The following is a 17,685-nucleotide window of genomic DNA, read 5'->3' as shown; positions in this document are numbered from 1 at the left end:
TGGTACCTACTACATACCTATGTACCATCAGATCAGATTTTGTAAAAATAAGATTTAAAAAGTTCACCAAACATTCACAAAATTGCTAAAAACACTGGGTAAGCACATAATTCTTCTTCTTGGTGCTATTTCACCCCTAAGGAGATGTTGTGACTATGATGCACCAGCCGCCGTTTCCATGACACAATACACTAACTCCCTCCAACAGTCTCTATTTAGTTAAGGCACTCCTGACGCATGCTGGGAAGCTGCATCCAAAGGCCTTCCGGATGGAGTGTGTCCCTCTTGTTTCCTCTGTGTTGCCTTTATAGACACTGGACCTGCGTATAAGACAACCAACTCGCGGCCATCTTGGCAAAATAACCTGAGTAATGCCAATTTATCCCACTGGGTGCTCTTGGCAGCGCTGTACTTCAATTTTGCAGGCAACCGGGAAAAGGGAGGGTTGTGTAGTCCGCGAGGTACTCCTGGCTGCGCACCCAGCGGGATAAATTGGCGTTACTCAACTTTTCTTCACCGTTTCCATTCCCCTCAGCCTGCAGTTGGTTGTCTTATTCCGCAGGTCCAGTGTCTATACTTGCCTTGAATGAATAGGGACTCCATCACATCTGCCCTTCATGCCATTGTGACCGGCCCAAAGTGTTTGAGAATTTGGCTGACTAACACTGCTGACAATCTCTTCTGAACACCAATTTCCCCCAGGACAGACACATTAGTTGTCTTCTCCATCCATGGGATCTGAAGCATTCTCCTCCAGCACCACATCTCAAGCACATCAATTTTCCTTCTGACTCCCCCTCCTACCATCCAGGTTTCTGACGTATAGAGAAAACTGAGAAAACAAGAGTGTTTAACTAGCCTTATCTTCAGAGTCTTGCTCACTGCTGCATCTGACCATATCTTCGTGTGATTTGCTCTCTACATCTTATTTTGGCTTTACTGCCTCCCTTGTTATCAACAATCAAGCTCGGACCCTCCCACCGAGTTACCTTGAAAATCTCCGTGGGCCATGATATATGTATTTGGGTGGCCAGTGAGGTAAAAACTGGGCAGCATAAAAAATTGCTGAATGAATTTTTATAATCAATGTCCTGCACTTTAAAAAATGGGAGAAAAAAATTTGGCCAGTTAATTGAGGAGCTCAGAATTAGGGCAGCTAAAATGGGATATCTCGGTTGGCCGCTAAATTTTCCATGTTCATGGGTCCAGTCCAGTCAACAATGGATCCCAGGTACACAAATTGATTCACCACTTCAATTCCCTCAGTTTTCTGGATTTCAGGCAAGTTGTTCTCAGGCCAATTCACAATCATGATCTTTGTCTTCGCTTTATTTATCAGCAAGCCATATTTTGCGCCAACCTCTTCCAGACATTTCAGAAAACTGGTCGTATTTTTGACAGTTGAGGCAATGAGGGTTGTGTCATCAGCGTAGTGAAGGTTTGACATATGTGTCATTCCGCAGGTAAAGGGTCCCATTTTGTCGATATTGAGTTATGGGTGGGGGGGGGGGGGTTGAAGTAGACCTCCGGAGCAATCATATGAGCTGGATAGAAGCCCAAAAAGTGCAAAAAAACCTCAAAAAAAATCCGTAATTAAAAATTTGAAAAATATTACTTTTGAGAAAATCACATTCAAAGTTTTTTTTGCTGAAAAAAGCTGAAATTTTGTGTAATCCCAAAACCTTTATACCTAAAATTGAAGATTATTGTTTCTTATGTCAAATATTACTACCCACCTGCAATAGCGATTTTTTTTAGTCAATCTTTTCATGTTTATGATTATGATTATGAACATTTTAAGCCTGAAAAACAATGATTTAATTAATCAAAATTTTGCATAAAAATTCATTACTCTGTTCAAAAGCAGAAAAAAATGATTAAATTACATTTTCTGTCAAAATTCAACATGTAAAAATAAAAATTGTAATAAAAAAAATTTTCAAAAATTTCTTCCCAAAGTAGGATTTGAACCCACACCTCCAGTTCCATAATCCACCGCAAATGCCACGCGACTACCGCCAGCGTTGTGAAAACGAAATTATTTTGTTTTCGTTTTCACATTTAAAAAAATTACGTTTTCGTTATATAACGTTTTCTTTGGTTATTAAAAATAACGTTTTTGTTTTGTTTAACGTTTTTTTTCGTTATTCTTCATTTTCCTCAAATTTGGCCAATTTCAGTGAATTTAGAAAAAAAATTAGGAAAAGAGCAACATTAAAACAAATTGAAAACATGAAAAATATGCAGAAAACTAATAATTTACCTATCCCCTATAATAACAACTTCCCAAAAGTTTTCTCATTTTTTTGAAGTTGCAGGCCCATTTTTTTGCATTTTTGAGACCTATTTCCAGTGTTTGAAGAAAAAAAATTGATAACGAAAAAAAACAAAATGGATTTCATTTTATGATAAATATCGTTATTATATATTTAACATTTTCGTTTAACGTTGTCTCTATGAACCTCAAAAATATCGTTTTTTTTGTTTTTCGTTTTCGATAAAATAACGTTTTCACAACGCTGACTACCGCTGCAGTTAGCAGGATGGCGTTTTTGAGTGGTATACAAATGTTGCCACTGGCGACTAGGTGCAGTATAATTCAGAGGGTATTTTTTTGGAAGCGAATTTACCGCAAAAAAAACAAAATCGACTAAATGGGCTATTTATAGAAAAACTTTAGTTCCGTTTTTCTCCGCTTGGGGCACACCTGCGGCCTTGAGACTTTAACACAAGATAGTCGGATATGGTCTACATCAAAATCCATCAAAACCTTGATTATCGATTCTCTCGACTTTTTCACTAAAAAACACAATTAGGTATCTCAATAAATAGAAGCTACCAAATGGGCCCTTTACCTGCGGAATGACACAATATGTAAGGTGCACCAGGGTAAGTCCGAATTGGGGGTAAGTCAAAATTCCTGCTCCAGTGCCGAGAGGTTTCCATATTCTGAAGCACTACCCAGCAGTGACTTGAGGGTACTACCCCTTCTTTACCATGACATGAAAATTTTTGGAATTTAGTTCAATTTCGCATGTTTTTGGTTTAATTGTACATAATTATTTTTTTGTTGTTTTGAATTTGTTTTCAAATACAGATTTTCTATCTTTTAGTTTTTTGCATATACTGGATGAACCACACATCCTAGTGAAAATCTGATGAGAGTGATCTCAAAGGGAATTAAATTCTCTACAATTTTGTGAACATGAAATTTTCGTATAGGACGCTCTGTTTTTGCACCACACATCCGCAAAGTTGAGGCTGTCCTGACTCTGAACATTTTATATTTTATTCCACTGAGCGAAAGCTACTGTGTCAAACGCGCTCAAATTTTTACTATTAGTAAAGAACCATTATGGGAACCTACATAATAAATTTGAGCCATATTGGTACATTTACAGGAGAGTAACAGCCAGTCAAAGTTCAAATTGTGAAAAACTCATTCGGACTTATCCGGTGCACCTTTGACCTTACATACAAAAGTTCAATATCACACCCCAAATACTTTTTCTTTTCTTAATCAACTGATAAAAAATTTGTTGCGCTAACACCTTTTTCTATCATTTAAAAATGCCGTTCTAACAATCTAAATTAGGTATCTACCAGAGTCCTGCACGGTATAGTTAAAAGTTATCTGCGTTAGTTGCGCGTCGAGGGCGGATAGCTATAGTTAGTAGTCATCCTAACGGCAGGTTATAACCGCACTGGCCGGTGCGATTAATATTTGTAACTCAGATAACGTAACCATTGACTAACTTGTAGTTAACATAACTACACTACCTGCGATTATACCGCGTTCTTATCGGAAAAATAACGTTTGCTTCTTTCTTATCTGTTTGATGAGTCACCAAAATGTATTGATGAGACATCAACAGAACCGAAGCTAACTTACCGCTGCATCGGCAGGTAGTTATAGTTAGTTATTTGTCGGTTGCGCGCGCCGACAAAACTAACTACAGTTTGTAACGTGTAGTTGAATTAGCCGATAGCTCCGGCGGTTATTCGGCTATTTTAACTATACCGTGCAGGACTCTGGTATCTACCATTAATATCCCACTTTGTATAGATCTAACGACTATCGTACAAACCTCATTTTTTATCATTCAATTATCTCCCCCCCTCCCCCTCCAACAGAGCAAAGGTATGGCAATTACCAAACATTTGGGGAAAGCAATTATTGTAGGTAAGTTATTACTTGATAGCCAGAATTTCAGGCCTCAGGGCATTAAAATCGGATAAATATCAGTTACGGTTTCAGTTTCAGTTTTGAGAAGTTTCCGCTCTTGGTTTCAATTTTTTCCTTTTCTCTCCATTTTTTAGAGGGAAGAGGGGAGTAATTTTTTCAAATACTTTGTGAGAGAACTAGAAAGTGGCCTTTCAGCAGTGCCACTTTTTTCAGTTTTTTTAGTTTTTACTTTTATTATCACAGTTTTCACATTATTTTTACCAAGAATACTAAATTATTAATGCATTTAGATACATATAAAATTTAAGGAATTGACAAAAATTAGTTGAAATCATCACAATTATCCGAAATTATCAACCATTATTGTAATTTCCAGAAAAATCACCGTTATTACCAACAAACACAATGTAAGTATAATCTTCAGTCCAGATATTTCCTTCAAAAGTGAATCGAAGGAAAAAATAGTGAAAAAAGCTTACTTTTCCAGTGTAACTTTCGGGCGAACACTGCCTCTAGATTCACGTTAGATTACAAAAGTCCATTTGAGGCCTCTGTCCGCATCCCGAAATTTTTCAATTATTTTGTTGCATCAACGCCAATATTAGAATGTTCAACTATAATTTTTCTATTAATAGGTACCTCATTATTTTGAATCAAATTATAATCAGAGTTGGAAAAAATGTAGCAAAGCCACCCCTCAGAGGCATGGTACCTGTTCTTGTCTAGGTATAGGGTCACGGGTGGTTAGTTGTCAAATTGCGTTTTTAAAAGGATACATGAACGCTATCCACACGAAACCTTCATAATAACTTCATGCTATACCTACTGATGTTCCAACATGCAAAATTGGCAACATAGCTTTTTATTTGGGGATACAGTTTTGAAAAAAGTGATTTTACAGGTGCGAAGTTACACATGTTAAATTGGAACTTTTCGTTTTTAAACATCAAAAATTTGTCAAAAGTAAATAAATTATACATCAATTTAAAGGAAATTTTATCACGGATTCAGTAATCACATGTTCATTTACAAAAAATTTCGAAATGAATAAAATTTTTCGGTACAAAGATGAAAAACGAGAAGTTGTTAGTTGTCAAAAAAGGGAATATTGTTAGTTGTCAATGAGACAGTTTACCAAAATATGCATCAGAATGGAAAAATATTTTCAGAAAATTATCTATTGCATTATTGAATTATTTTTTTTCTGCATTTCATTCTATAAAACGAATAAAAAGTTGAATTGATCGATTTACCTATGCAAAAAAAAATTCAAAGAATGACCAGTCAATTTTTAAGTCGTTTATGGATATTTTTTCAAGTTTTTGGGTTTATCTAAAAGTTTAGTCCTTCTCACGTGTTTTCTTTTTGAAAATTTTCGAAAATTGAATTGTAAGTTTTTTTTATCAATAGTGAATGCGTGTTTGACAACTTACAACAGGGGTGGTTGTTAGTTGTCACAAAAAAGTACCTCACTAAATCCACCATTAACTATTCATCACATGAACCAAAATTCAATTTTAAAAAAAGAAAACTTGCGCAAAGAATCAAGCTTTCAAATGAGCCCAAAACCGCAAAGAAATATTCATAAATGGCTTCAGAAACTTCAAAAAACATTTTTTGTTGACAACTAACCACCCGTGACCCTACCTATATCAAAAAATTTTTAATTAAAGTTTTCAAACCGAAATAATGACTGATGGAAAAGTGTTGCACTTCAGAGTTATGAGCAAAAGTTACCCAACAGTGATGGGTTTGCAGATCAATTTTCAACTTCTTTTCCCAATTTCGGAATTATTTTACTTCAGAAAATGTTAGATGTCTTTGGTACCTACGCAATGCACAGAGTACCTACTCAGATTTCAAAAGAACACTTTGAAAAACTTTACGCATCAGTTTTCAAGTACACTCCTACACTCTGACATAAATCTCAATGACCTGAATTCGAACCACCTTACGATTCGTGTTGCTGGTTGCTGCCCTCGTTGCATGTGGTGTCCTTTGTTTTATGTACGGTATACGTATTCAGTCACCTGCGGCTCTCCCCATCACCATCCCCGCTTTATTTTAGCGTACCCCGGTATTCGGGTTGAAAACTCATTTGAAAAATTCCAAATGCGTGCTAGTCGCTCATAACATACCCGGAACCAGTCCCCTGCCTCTTAATCCTCGCCTCACCCGTACAGGGTACATTGGCTAAAAAGTCGGCAAAGGTGCTCGCTCGAAAAGTAGGATAACGAAAACAACGCGATGAAAAAAAAATAAAAGGAAAAATATATACGGGAAAACATGCTAAAATAAAAATACCAAAATTAGTAATAAATAAGATTACATAATAAAATAAAAAAACACGAAAAAAAGCCAACGTTTGTACGTTGGAAACACGAAATATTTCGTGTTTGGCGAGAAAATATAATGATAGCATTAAACGTTGGCACGAATAAGTAATGAGAAAATGGAGTTTTTGCATGTCGGCTGTAAAATGCGATACCCTAATCATAGGGCTTTCCAAAACTTTCCAACAAATGCGTACTCGCGAATCACAAAAGTATTCCGAGTGACCGCGTTGCAAAATTAAATCCACCTTCGACTATAGACATAGAGCTAAGGCTTGGGCATTAGCAGGCTACCACTAATACTTATAAGCAGGCTGCGATTCTTCGAATTCGAAAGTGACAATCGCATGTGTCATCATAAGGTATATCGTCGAGTATTCTTCATAAGTAATAAGTAGAAATGTCTTCGTGATCGTGATTCGATTCAACCTACGTGAATTGAAACCTTTATGAGAAAATTTTTTACACCATGTTATCCTTTCTTTGATTCGCTCGCGTACTTCTAACCCTTTCAATGTGCATTCTAATTTCGCTTTTGTGACGAAGCGATGGGTTCAAGTTCATTGCTAAAAAAAACCAGTTTCACAACCAGGTTACCTAATTTTTGTACTCTTCAATATACAGAAGGGCGGGCGATTATACTAAGGGATGTTGTACCTATTCGATCCAAGGTCAAATTGAAAACATCTCACGTGTACGGAGCAGCATCCTTATTACCTGTACACGTTTCGCAATTCGCCACTATGCACGTGGAATTAAACCTTATATAAGATTAGAAATACCCAAGCCGAGCACCCTGCAGTCCTGCACCCCGTTCAAAGGCAAAGATAAACGTTAGCCCAAAACTGCGCCAAAATCCATTTTATATAGCTGCCGGCGTCGACACGATATCTACTCGTAATGCGGATAACAAACCGCCAAAAATTTCACTCATGCGGCAAAATTTCATACGCACCGATGGAATATTTCGCAAAATATACGAGTACGACCTTACCATTAATAACCATTTACTGGTTCGCTTTTTGTAGGTAGTCTTACTCTCATTAAGTACTTTTAGTCTTCTTAATACGGTCTATCCTTTTTTTTTTTTTAACGGCCACACAATGCTCTCATAAATTTCGTGTTTAATGTTCGGAAAATTATTACGTTTACTTTGGCTCTTTCGGTCTCTCCTCTCATCCTTTTCGTGTCCAGGATCGGTGTTTTAACTCCGATATAGGTATTAGGTAATGCTGTTTGTTATTCTTTATCGTCGCAATGCTTCGGTAAATGGTTACTTTTTTTGGTCGATTGATGGCGGTTTTAAATGCAGTTTTAGTGTTTTTAAAATTTGCCAGATACCGGATAAAAGCCATAAAATTATTATTGATCGATTTAATTGCTACCTGATGATAAACTGTACCTTTGTATGTACTTTACTGAAATGAAAATACAGTACATCTGTTTTTCTTTGCAATATTTATTTTGCATCAATTCAATTTTCTTTTCAAAATTCTATATTTTTTTCAAAAGCTTTTGCCCTCGCTTTTCTCAGGCTTAATTCTTGTTTTATATTTCTCAAATTTTTGTTCAAACTTTTAAAAATGCCAGCGGTGGAAAAACTGACTTTTTACAACAAAATTACAGCGGTTTTGCTTCTTCAAATTACAAATTTTGAAAAGCGTTTGCCCTCGCTTCGCTTAGGGGGTCATTCCATGTCAATTGGAGCAAGAAGTGGTAGGGGAGTTCGGTGATTTTTTTGAAATTTTTCCTGTGGAAAGACCTTTTGAAGGGATGACCAATGGCGCAAATCTAGCCTATTTTTAAAGGCAGCCAGGGGATGTCAAAGTTTTCAGTGAACCTAAAATATCATCCATTTCAGCAGTGGATTACTCGATAACCGCGATACCTACCAAAATGGAACATTTTCCCATAGTTAGGGGGATTGAAAGGCTTTTTGGAAATATCATAAAAATCAGTGTTGCCACTTTTTTTCGTACAAAAAATTAGCTCAAAAAGTTTCAAAACGTAGTTTTCATATCGTTCCGACTCTCAAAAATTCTGAAAAAAATATATTATGGACAACTTTTTATGCTGAACAACATATTAAAAAATTAGGGTGGTACAATGTTGCAAAGTAGATTTTAAAAAATTTAAATTTTGCGAAAAAATTCGATTTTTTGATTTAAAACATGAAAAAAAGTTTTGACAGGTGAAGTTGACCCATTTGACCCCTATTTTTACGTATCTGTTGAAAAAGTTGAAAAATCCTTTCACTCGATGAAATAAACTGCTCACAAAAAAATCAAAATTCGAAAAAAATCAATTTTCAATTTCAAACATCAAAAAAAGTTTAAATTTATTCAGTTGTCTTATTTTGACCTCTTTCTGGCGTATTTCATGAGAAAGTTGATGAAAATTACACTCACAACAAAAAAATAAAAATTCGTTCATTTTTTGAATCTTTTCGAATCTTGATTTTTTTGTGAGGAGTTCATTTCATCGAGTGAAAGGGGTTTTTCAACTTTTTCAACAGATACGTAAAAATAGGGGTCAAATGGGTCAACTTTATCTACCAAAACTTTTTTTCATGTTTTAAATCAAAAAATCGCATTTTTTCGCAATCTTTGAATTTTTAAAAATCAACTTTGCAACACGGTACCATCCCAATTTTTTAATATGTTGTTCAGCATGAAAAGTTGTCCATAATATATTTTTTTCAGAATTTTTGAGAGTCGGAACTATTTAAAAACTACGTTTTGAAACTTTTTGAGCTAATTTTTGTCACGAAAAAAAGTGGCAACACTGATTTTTATGATATCACCAAAAAGCTTTTCAAAACCCATAACTATGGGAAAATGTTCCATTTTTGTATAGGTATCGCGGTTATCGAGTAATCCACTGCTGAAATGGATGATATTTATAGGTTCACTAAAAACTTTGACACCCCCTGGCTGCCTTTAAAAATCAGCTACATAAGGTGCTGCAATTTGCGCCATTGGTCATCACTTCGGAAGGTCTGTCCACAGGAAAAATTTCAAAAAAATCGTCGGAGCCTATTGATGAAACTTTTAAAAAATTGTGATCAGAAAAACGGAATTTTTACATTAAAATTGACATTGTTCGACTTTTTGAACTACAAATTTTTCAAACTTTTGCCATTGCTTCGCTCGGGCTAATTTGGTTCTTTTCTACAGTACTAGGTTATGATTTCAAGCGATCTACGATTCAATTTGAAAAATGTTGAGATCAGAAAAATTGAATTCTTTTATTAAAAATTGATGTTGTTCTACTTCTACATTTCAATTTGAAATCGCAAAATGGAGAACAGCTCAAAACGGTTCTAAAACATTTCTAATTCATTTGGAGGGTCGAAAGTAAGATATATACCTACACAATTTTACCTTTTTACGTCAATTTGATAAAATTTTGATTTTTGAATTTTGTATGCAGAAATCCCAAAGGAATTAGAAGTGGCCCCGCAATTTTTTATTTTTGTTGAAAAATTAAAAAATTCTGATTTCGAAAGGCATTGGAAGGGCTCGAATCGAAAAATCGAATAAGAAATTGTATATGTGACCCCGCCTGACAAAATCGACCGTTTCGACAAAATTTCAAAAAATGTTTTTTTTCCCAAAAATCTGATCTTTCAACCCCAAAGATTCATTTTAAACGTCATTATTTTGGACACTTTTTTTTGTCGAAATTGTCGATTTTGTCAGGCGGGGTCACATATGTACATAGAGTTTCAAACATTATAAAAAGTATACGTCACGTTTTTTTCCTTCAAAATTCAATCTAAATTGAGAATTTTTTAATATTCTCTAATCTCTATAGTTTTGAAGTTTTAATTTTAATTCCCAAAACTTGACAACTCCATCACTTTGGTATACACAGTACCTATACTTGGGTATTTATTGCAAAATTTTACTCACTTAACTACTGCCCTTTTCTTTTCAGTACTCTGTGGCATTTGAGATTAATGTTTGCTTCAGTATTTTTGAACAAACCTTGAAAGTTGCCAGATTCCTCTGAAATTGAAAAAAAATACATTAAACGAACAATTTCTAACGATTATAGCAATATATAAGTACTTATGTACACATAAATAAGAAAATAAAAAAAAATAGAACTGATTGTGAGAAAAAAGTATTGAAAGTCCTAAGAGTTGAGATGTGAAAAAACTCAGAATACAAAAAAAATCCTTAAATCAGAAATACTGATTCCATTAAAATTTTCTGCAAAACGAAATTTTGAAAAAAAATGAAAAACGTATTAGCTTATCTACTTACTCGTACTAAAAAGGATAATTATTTGATGAAAAAATTGGAAAAAATCCATCACCTCAATTTTTGAAATTGAAGTAAGTAGATGAATTTTAAAAAAGTGGAAATAAAATTTCCAAACATAGGTACGTACTTACTCTATTGAAGAGTCTATTTTCTTTTTCCTCGGAGGATGAGAATACTCTTGAAAATTCGTAAAATTCATAACCTGAAATATTTCAATTGCTCGAATTAATTTTTCATTTCAAGTTTTAAAATATAATAATTAGGTACCATACGTAGCTATGTATAGGTATACCCGTAAATCAGCCATTTTTCAACGAAAAATGGGACCCGCGTACAATCGAAGAGCTCTATTCCAAAGTGGGTTAAGTCATTTTGAAAAAAAACACGTTTTACGGAGATTTTTGCTTCAAAAAAGGATCAAGTCATCGATTTTTCAAAATAAATTTTTCTACAAGCAATTGTTCAATGTCCAAAGAAAGGAAAGGTGCACCGACCTTTTGAAACAGAACAAATTTTAGCATAAAAAATTGTAAACGCATTTTTGGGGGGAAAAAATGACTTAACCCACTTTGGAATAGACAGAGCTCTTCAATCATTGAAAATTTATTCACTAACCAATATAACGATCTTTCAAAACGAACTAACATGTTGATGAGCGGTTCAAAGTAAGCCTAATTTAGTCATCGAAGTTCATTTTTCAATTTTTATCGAACCACTTTTCAGAAATTGAGAAAAATAAATCTCATTATTTTCAAGAAGAAATGTTGAGATCTACCTCCTCGGAGAGTTCAACTGATATTTCTCGAATTAGGACAAATTTTCAAGTTTCAGCTGAAAGTAAGTAATTTGTTCACTCTTTTTTATAATTTGGGAACGTCATAACAGTAATAATATTATTAAGATAAGTAAATGAAAAAATTTGATTGGGAGTTGATGAACCATGACTCAATAAGTAGATATACAATACACATACATATTATACTGTCTTGTATGATACCAAAATTCGAAGGCATTCTTATAATGCCCACTTTTCCAATGCAAGTAAATTAAAATATTTATGAACATCGCGAACATACAGTAGGTACTTATTATCGCCTCAAAATATTAAGTTTTTTTATGGTTTCACATCATGATATACAACTTATGATGACATAATGCGTCGAAAATGAATCATTTTCCAAAAAAAAAAGAAATAGGAATAAAAATTAGCTGTAAATTTTTTTAGCCAGTGGAAGTCGATGGTATTAAAGAGGGAACAGCGACCTAATCAGTTTATATTTTTTTTAAATTGTAAAAAAACTTTAAAACACCATTAATTTTTTCCAGCTATATAGCACTTCCTTTATATTAAACTCATCCCAAGATGAGTTGATAAGTGAAAAAAAAAACCTCCGATGTAATTATTCAAAAAAACAAAAAAGAAGCCATGACGTCGTGTTAGATTTGAAATTTCCATTTATGAATTCGACGATAAATAATTACAGCAACCAAATGTCGGCAATTACAATTCGTAATGACGACGATGACGTCACTAAATCTTTGACGAAGGACATTGGCTTACCGTAAGAAAGAAATTCTCTTCGGATAAATGATTCTATTCGAACAATTCGCAGGTCATTGGCAATCTGTTAAAAGGGCCATTATCTCAGCCAGCCGTTCGATTTCCCATTATATATGGAGAAGGTTGGTGACGAATTCCAGTTAACGTTAACGCTGCGGTAAGAAAATCTGTTTTATTATTCATACATAATATATAGATGTCATTGTGTTTTATCTTTAGATAGTTATGTTATGATGATTTTGAGAAACACGACACATTGTATCGTTATTTGTCTGAACAATGTACATATTATATCGATATTTTAATGCGCATAATTACTTACACGAGTTGTTGAATAATGGCTGTTCTGGAGAAATACATATCAAAACATGAGGTCTGGATCCAATCACGTTGAAACATTATTTTCCGATCAAAAGTTCAAACATCATATTTTGCAATCTACAAGTGCGAATGTTTAAAACAAGAAAAAAAGATCAAAAATAGAATGTATTTTAATATATGTATCAAATTATGAGTTAAAATGTTTGGTCGAAATTGAGATTAATTTTTTGAATTTTTTCCAGCGAAAGCGAATATGTATAGTACCTACTACCTACCTATAAAATGAACGTAATGAATTTACATTTTACATGTCTTATTTTGGTTCATTTTTTCTCGTGTGCAGAGTTTGTATATTATGTACATATAGTATTTTCCCTCGGTTTCAATTTCAAAGGAATTCTGGAGCCTCCAGCAAATATTTTCAACTTTTAGATTAATAATTTTATGCACTTCATTTTATAAATAAATTCGAAAAAAAAGTACAAAATCAACTTCTACATAGAGCACTTTTTCGAGTATGGATTAAGTATAGTCTAATAAGTATAGGTATAATTAAGATTACGTACCTCCTGGTTTTTTATTTTTATTTAAATGAATTTTAATTAATATTATTACAAATTGCGATTTTGAAAAAAAAAAACATTCGAAGAGTTCAAGTAAAATTCGACTCCAGTGTCGAGCACTCGAGCTGATTTAGAATCTGGAACGGCGGAACTTGCAATGGAATTTTAAATTTACCTACGTATAAATTATAAAATCATATAAAGAGAGTCCTGGTGAAATTTACCACCACTTTCTAGTAATTCAAGAGACTCCAGAAAATTTGTATGTTTTTCAGTTTTCAAAAAATCCCATACAAAGAATCCAAATGAAACTTAGTCCCCGTTTCAATAAAGAAATTCAGAATCTTAATATAGTTTTAAAAAAATCTCATTAACCCTTTCGGCTACGAGACAAACTGACGGATAAAATTCGAAGTGCTTTAAACTGAGTGAGGTCGGTTGCTGCCTAGAACTCAAAATTTGCTGAAAATCGCACATTCAGAAAATATTCATGTCACAAATGGCAATAAACCTTAAATTGACTATTTTTCGATTTATGACACCGAACAGCATTATAAATCAAAATCAAGCCTTCTGAGGCATATGATATTTCAAGATGAAAATATTGATAACAAGCATTTTTGAAAATAGAAAAAAAGATGAGCTGAAATAAAATAAGTTTGAGTAAAAAAAGAAATTTTTGAAGAAAAACAAGGCATGCGACTTCAGATGGTTAATCAAAATGCAAATGTTTGAAGGTGATTGCTTGTGGGAGGATTAAAATTGACGGAAAAATCTTTGTGTTATAGAGAGCATTTTTTGAAATTTTGAAAACTTGTGTCACAATTCAACCTGAAAAGTATGACATCATTTTCATTTTCTGACACATTCATCTCTCTTGAGGTGATTTGCTTGGGTGAGTAAATTACCTCAGAAGATGACTAGGTGAACTTTTGCGAGCATTTGAATTTTATGATAGATACTGTGTCATAATATAGCCCTCAATCTGTTTGTCATAAGGAGATAATAAAAATAAAATACGTATGTCATACTGTGAAATTACTGAAATTACTTTTTAGAAGTCATCTTACAGATAATGAATTGATTGAGCGCAGTCTTTATGACACAGTATCCATCATAAAATTCAAATGCTTGCAAAAGTTTACCCAGTCATTTTCTGAGGCAACTTACTCACCCAAGCAAATTATCTCAAGAGAGATGTATGTGTCAGAAGATGAAAATGATGCATATTTTTCAGAATTTCATTGAAAATTAGCGTTGAATTGTGACATGGGTTTCCAAAATTTTGAAAAATGCTCTCTATAACACAAAGATTTTTCCATCAATTTTAACCTTCCCACAAGCAAACACCTTCAAACATTTGCAGTTTGAATAACTATCTGAAGTCCCATGCCTTGTTTTTCTTAAATAATTTCTTTTTTTTACTCAAACTAATTTTATTTTAGCTTATCTTTTTTTCTATTTTCAAAAATGCTTGTTACCAATACTTTCATCTTGAAATATCAGATGCCTCAGAAGGCTTGATTTTGATTTATAATGCTATTCGGTGTCATAAATCGAAAAATAGTCAATTTAAGGTTTATTGCCATTTGTGACATGAATACTTTCTGAATGTGCGATTTCCAGCAAATTTTGAGTTCTAGGCAGCAACTGGCCTCACTCAGTTTAAAGCACTTCGAATTTTATCCGTCAGTTTGTCTCGTAGCCGAAAGGGTTAAAAAATCGTAATGAAATTCAGCGCCGATTTTGATCTACTTATTCTGGAGTTTACACCGAGATTCTACATTTCCCTGTTCTCAAAAAATTGGATTAAAAAAAAAAAAACAAGAATCCAGCGAAATCGTACGATTTTTCAAGATTTCAAAAAATTTTATAAAAAGAGTGCAAAATGATATTCAGCTTCGATTTTGAGTCATTCTGGAGCTTTCAGAGGAATTCTAGTTCACATGAGTTTTCAAAAAAATCGCATACTTCAAAAAAAATTAAGCTTTAATAAGTCTCTAGCAATTCTTAAAACTCATAAAAAGAATTCAAATTAAATTCAGCACTAGGTAGTATACAAATTCTAAGAAAACAGTTCAAGAAAAAATTCTATTTCTGTTCTGAGTAATCCAGAGTCCCTCAGTGGATTTCCCAGTTCTCAAAAAATCTCCAAAAAAAGAGTACAAATGAAACTCAATCTCAATTTCAAGGAATTCTGCGTTTTTATATTTTCAAAAAATGTCATTAAAAGATTCCAAATGATATTCATCGTCAGATTTAATTTTGGCCCCCTTCCTTTCTGAGATTCCAGCCGAATTCTGAACTTTTTAGTTTCCTTAACAACGTAAATAATTCCAGTAAAATAAGGCTCTAGTTTCGAACCAATTCGAAATCTTTAGTGGAAAACTACATAAAGAGGGTCCAAATGAATTTCACTTCCAATTTCAAGTTATTCTGAAATCTCATAATACATAGCAAATTTGAATGTTTGCCAGTTTTCAAAAAATTCCATACAAAGACTTTTCTGATTTCAAAAATTCCAGAAAAAGAGCCCGAAAAAAATTCAGCTCCAGTTTGAGCAATTCAGGATCCTCCAGAGGAATTATGGATCTCTGTGTTTTTTTAAAAACTCATATAAAAAGAATACAAATGAAATACCTACAGTTCCAATTTCAAAGCATTCTGGAGTTTTTAGTGGAATCCTGAAACTCTGCGTTTTCAGAAGTCTCATAAAAAGAGTGCGAATGATTATTCGGTTTCAATTTCGAGGCATTTTGGAGCTTCCAACGAAATCCTGGATCTCAATGGTGCGAATGATCGATAATTTTTACAAATTTTCTTGAAAATTACAAGAGAATCAAAAATGATGCTGGAGATCCCAAAACGGCTCGAAAGTCGAAACTACATCCAATTGATTGGGGTGAACGGGAGATTTCAAATATGGTAGGTACGAACTCAATCGCACATTTTTTTTTACCTCAATTTCATTTGATTTTTTTTTGGGGGGGGGGCAAGTGAGGAGGAAGGCTAAAAATGAAGTTCAGCTTCTGGAACTTTACTTTTACCAATTCCACACTTCTATAGTTAAAAATATTGAAGGAACTGAAGAAAGAAGGACTTGATCGATGTAATGGTATATCTGTGGGTACTTGTACTGCATACATGGAGGATACATCCTAATACCCGGTTTTATAGCTTATACCTTTGCAACCCTCTCAACTACCGGACGAACTATAATAGTTTTTATCCCTACAAAATGGACGTTAACGGATGAACCGCGATATAGAAAGAGAGGTAGTAGGCGTATCCTAACCACGATATACAGAGAGACTATTACTTATACTTAATTCAATCCCCCTTTTGCCGTGGCGCGTTTTTTTTTCTTTCGCCGTGGTCGAAGGTCGAAAAAAGAACGGATGACAGCCGTATCTAAGAATCTAGTTCACCTTCAACCAACCCTCGTCGAAAACTGGATACCGGTTTTGAAAAATAAAATCCGTGTAAAAAGTATGGCCGAATTCCGCGAACGTTGGTGCTAAATGTTCGACCAAGTTATATCTATATGGGTACTATACGTGTACCTACGTACAAAAACCGCATAATTGTTCGAGTAATAATTTATTTTTGTAGGTACGCTGAGTTAGTTTTTCTTCTTCTTCGCAACGACCCTGTTGGTTTTGATTTTTGTTGAAAAATATGTGTTCTAAAGTATAGGTAGAGGTACCTAAGAGCTGCTAGTGATGAAGAGTCGTGTAGGTGGAATCACGAGCTCTCTGAGCCTGTGTCACGATATAATCGTCCAATTTTATCCATAAACTGAGCGAGAGTCCGCTATATAGATACATGTACTCGCTTGTCTCGATGTAGTTGATTATTATAATTTTTACCATTTGCGAACTGGTTATTTCTTTTGAACCTATTTGTTACAACTGAGGTGTTTATGGCTGTTTATGCGGCGCTGGCCTGGCGCAGTCGTATTAATATTCTAATAGGCGACCTAGTATCGTCTTCATTTATCATTTCGTATAAAATTTGAATATTTTTTATTGCTTTTTTTTCTTCGGCGAGGATTGCAGAAATGTATAGGGCGATTCGACGAGTATTTCGGTCAATGAGACTATACTGACTTGATAGATTCAGTTTTCACTTCGAGAAATAGATCGCGACTAATCATCAAAATGATGTCCATAATGTCTCAGGATCAGGAAATTCAAAAAGTCTTTATATGTATTATGCTACTCAATTGTCTTTATGAATCATCTCAACTTTCTCAACAGCGATTCCTTTCCTACCCATTTTGGCGGAAACTCCAACTTTCAAAAATTTTCTGGAGCCTACAGCAGGCAGCTCAAAAAGGTTCGCAACTGTTTATAATAGATTCAAAAATCTCGCTCTATGGGTCAATTCAATGAAGCGCCAGAAACTTTTAACAACTAAGTATAGGGTTGATGTGTATTTTTGCACGGTC

General features: G+C 34.0%; 1 long non-coding RNA gene across 3 annotated transcripts in view; it reads right to left on the bottom strand.

Annotated features, from left to right (window-relative positions):
* LOC135847279 (uncharacterized) overlaps positions 1–17,685 on the bottom strand; it is a 69,535-nt gene that overhangs the window by 15,660 nt on the left and 36,190 nt on the right. For 2 of the 3 annotated variants that reach the window (XR_010559132.1, XR_010559131.1), the window contains exons 2-5: positions 12,674–12,789; positions 12,352–12,503; positions 10,922–10,992; positions 10,434–10,529 (exon numbers count right to left, since the gene is read on the bottom strand). This is a non-coding gene — a long non-coding RNA (uncharacterized LOC135847279). Of the gene's footprint in view, positions 1–10,433; positions 10,530–10,917; positions 10,993–12,351; positions 12,504–12,673; positions 12,790–17,685 lie in introns of all 3 variants that reach the window. The other variant, XR_010559133.1, reaches the window with a different exon arrangement.

Source organism: Planococcus citri, chromosome 5 (genome assembly GCF_950023065.1).
Source record: "Planococcus citri chromosome 5, ihPlaCitr1.1, whole genome shotgun sequence".
Lineage (NCBI taxonomy): Eukaryota > Metazoa > Arthropoda > Insecta > Hemiptera > Pseudococcidae > Planococcus > Planococcus citri.
The sequence above is the reverse complement of the archived record's forward strand: the minus strand, read 5'-3'. Positions and strand labels throughout refer to the sequence as shown.